Raw genomic sequence first — 3,950 nt, forward strand, 5'->3', positions numbered from 1 at the left:
CTGAAGATGCCATTTCGGGAGCCTGTTGAATAACATGGAAAGAAATTCAATGGGTTGATTTTTGTTTGGTTTTAGTTTCTGAAAAAAGAAGATTAAGAAACAGGACATACATCAGCCATTCTATAACAGTGTGATAAAAGGGAGGGTGGGGTAAGGGTGAAGAAGGGAGGGAGCAAGACAGAGAGAAGAGAGCCTGGGAAAATAGCACAGCAAAGATGTAAAAACGGTCCTCTCTGGGTAGTAGGATCATGGGGAGCAAATACTCTCTTGGTATTCCCTCCTCTGATTTCCTTCTGCTTTCTGATGTTTCTACACTGAAATTGTAACACCTGTGCAGTAAAAAAAGAGAGAGAGAGAGAGAGAGAGAAAATGTTTTTTAAACCAAACCACAGAGAATAGGGAGCCTTTAATCTACCAAATGGCACAGATTAGCAAGGTTATTTACAATGTCCTTGTGGGGGGGAGCAGAGAAGGAAAGAGACAGGGAACAGGAGGGGAGGGGTGCGGAGGTGATGAACTGGAAAAAGAGGGGGCCTGGGGAGGGGAGCAGCAAAACAGTGAGGAAGGGGGAGGTGACTAAGGAGGGAGGGGGAGAGAGAGAGAGACAGAAAGAGAGAGAGACCTAGAGGAAGAGAGCCAGAGAGCAAGAGAGCAAGAAAGCAAGAGAGAGAGAGGGAGAGAGAGCTAGAGAAACCTGCACTCCAGTTACAATGCACTGCTGGTAGGTGGGGTGGGGATGGGCCAAGGGACTATAAACTTGGTGAGAGCCAAGGTTTGGCTCTGCTGGCTTTTTCTCTGCTGGTGTGTCTTCATCGAACGGTGGCCTCCTCAGTGTCTTCCTCGAAAGCCTTGATGTCAGCACTGGTGGGCTGCCTGGCCCAGGCTCCCCTTTCGGCCTCCCGTTCTTTGTGCGATTTGAATCTCCCAACGAAAATTTTGCGGTAGTTCAGGAATATGCCATTCATCGCGTCTATGGCCCGCTCGGCTGACTCTTGCTTCTGGAAGTGCACGAACCCGTACGCCTTGGGACCCTTTTCGTCGCAGGTCACTTTGCAGGAGAGGATGTTGCCAAAAGCCGAGAAGATGTTGTATAGCGCCTTATTGTCGATGGGCTTGCCCAGGTTCTTGATGAAGACGTTGCCCACGCCGCTCTTGCGAAGCGAGGGGTCCCGCTGGGACCACATGATGCGCACCGGCCTGCTCTTGATGACATCGAAGTTCAGGGTTTCCAGGGTCTGCTTGGCGTCCACCGGTTGCTGGAAGTTGACATAGGCGTAACCCAGCGAGCGGCGGGTGATCTTGTCCCTGCAAATACGGATGGAGAGGATAGGCCCCGTGGGGCTGAACTTCTCCTACAGCATTGCCTCAGTCACCTCCGGGTGCAGGTCGCCCACGTACAGCGAGGCCATGGGGAAGTCCGGGTTCCCCTAGGCGCCCCCGCCAGTCTCCGCGTCCGCAGAAGCACCCGCACCCCATCCGAAACCGCATCCCCCAAGGGGGGCACCACAGCCTCCGCAGCGGCGGCGGATTTGGCAGCGTTGGCCTCTACCCCCACCGCGGACGCCAGCGCGACCTCCACCTCCTCCCCAACCAGGGCGGCCGTAGCCTCCCCCAGGGTGGCCTCCGCCGCCGCCTCTTCTACCGAGGCCTTGGCCTCCACCTCAGCCTCCACCTCTGCTTCCGCCTCCGCCACCGCCTCCGCCACGGTTGCCGCGGCAGCCTGTGCTGCAGCCGCCGCCGCCACGGTCGCCGCCGCTGTCGCCACGGTCACCGCTGCCGCCGGGCCGCTGCCGCGACCTCCCTTCTAGCGAGCTGGAGGGCGGAGAAGCAGGAGTGGACAGGAGGGCAGCTGGCCGCCGGAACCCGGGCCGAGGATGCGAGCGAGAGCCGGGGTGGGAGACCTGGGACCAGCCGAGCTGGCAAGCCCAAGTCACCTGGGATGGCGAGAGCTGCCAGAAGCATGCCGGTCCAAGTCACTGCACCCTGAAGCCTGCTGCTGCCGCCGCCGCTCGGTCGCGGGCTTGCGTGCGGGGTGCGGGCGGTCTGGCAGGCAGCGTGTGGTGGGGAGCGGGGGTGTTGGCATCTGTGGTCCGGGCAGCTGGGAAGGCTTCTGTCTCTTTGGTTTCCCCTGTGGCTGTTCCGGGGCTGCGGGGCCGCGGGCGGTGGGAGGGGGCTGGAGTAGGAGGCTGTGGTGAGGGGCTGGGGCCAGCATATGAGTACCAAGCCGTTAGGGCCGCCTGCATTCTTGTGAAGAGGAAGCTAGGGAAAGAGCTTCACTGCGGACAGGAGGAATACGGGTTAGATTTGGGGGGAGGGGGAATTTTACCCCCACTGCATAGACTGTTTAAATTATTAAATCAACTTTGCAGGAAAGGGTAGGGTGGTGTTGAGAGTATACTTGCCTGGCCCAAACAGAGCCAAGAAAAATAGTTTTCTCACATTCAGGGGTTTCATCCCCCCATCCCCTCCCCCGTAACCCCAGTGCATACACACTCTCTAATATCTCCACCACCAAGGAAACAACTCCTATTAGGAGACTCCCAAGCTCCCCATGCAGCCTGCTGACCCATTTTCTCAGAGATCCCTCCCCCTTTTTCCAGCTCTTTCCTCCTTCTGCAACACATGGAAAAGAAAGAATAAAGAACATGTATTCGTTCTTAATGCCATGCCACAAATATGTAAGGGTCCAGAAGGCAGGAGAGCACAGACTGGTGTTGAGCTTGTCCTTGGGAAACAGGCAATCTCAGCTGGAACCCCTGCACGGATCCAGACTATGGGAGAACTAGGGACCTAGGGCTCTGCACACCCCCATCACCAACCCCTCCAGCCTGGAAGTGGGGGGATCAAGAGCACCTTTCCCTTAGCATTGTCCTCAATTATAAGATGAGGAAAATCAAACCCAGGGCTTAGAACAGAGCCTGATCCACAGCAGGCACTTGCTTATTCTTGGCTCTGTCCTCAAAGTGCAGAGGCCCTCAACCTGAACCAAGAAATGCATATCCTTGTTCCAACCACAAAAAAACCTGAAATCTCCCTTTAGAAGGATGTGTGTGGTCCCAGTTCACCAACTAATACCTACAGAGGGCTTATCAAGTACTAGGCACAAGGGGCTAAAGAGCAGGCAATATGGTAAGTGAGCAGTGAGTGTTGATATGTTGGAGGTGTGTGCTGGGTGAGAAGAGGTGAGCATTGTGTGTTGTGGGAACAGAGAGGCCATGCAAGGCCAAATGCTGAGGGGATAGATGAGGGAATAATCATCAGAGTTGGCTGAGTAACAGGGGCTAGAGCCCCATTTCTTGAAGAAAGGAGGACCAAGACCCTAACTCTTCCTGGTAGGAATCAGGTAAGGCTGCACAGAAGAGGGAATCCCTGAGGTGGGCTCACAATGATGAGTAGTAGTCCACCATGTCAAGGCAGGAGCAAAAGCATTCCAGGCAGAGGGATCAGTCTGTGCCCGAGGCCCTATGGTGTGACAGCACAGGCATGGTCACTATGGTCATGCCTAATAATGTGGTGTGAATGTAGAGCTCATGGTCCCCAAAGAGCATACGGTAAGAGATGGGCCGAGAGGGTACAAGACCCTGAGAGGCAAGCCAAGGTGCTTGGAATCCGTAGACCCAAGGTCAAGTCCAGAGAACCACTCTGCATGTTCAACGAGGGAAGGGTTATGACCAGAACTTCAGAAGAAATACAGATTAATCATCAATATACTTATGAATGCATGCACATAACATGTACACATACAACATTGAGACAGAGCTGATAGAACAAGAAAAAAATCAGATGTGACCACTTCCAGAAGAGTCAGAACAACCCTTCCCTTTCCTTCCATAAGTAGGTGTCTTCCAGTTGCCATGAGACAGGCACTGAACCGTGAGCTGTGGGGTCAGATATAAAAAATGACCAATCCATAGTGCCTTCCCTCAGGATGTCTTCACTGCACTAAGGCT

General features: G+C 54.5%; 1 pseudogene; it reads right to left on the reverse strand.

The window, feature by feature from the left end:
- Positions 1 to 672: 672 nt before the first annotated feature.
- On the reverse strand, positions 673 to 1,424 carry LOC119523959 (annotated as a pseudogene).
- Between the last annotated feature and the right edge of the window lie 2,526 nt (positions 1,425 to 3,950).

This window comes from Choloepus didactylus, chromosome Y, assembly GCF_015220235.1.
Source record: "Choloepus didactylus isolate mChoDid1 chromosome Y, mChoDid1.pri, whole genome shotgun sequence".
NCBI lineage: Eukaryota > Metazoa > Chordata > Mammalia > Pilosa > Megalonychidae > Choloepus > Choloepus didactylus.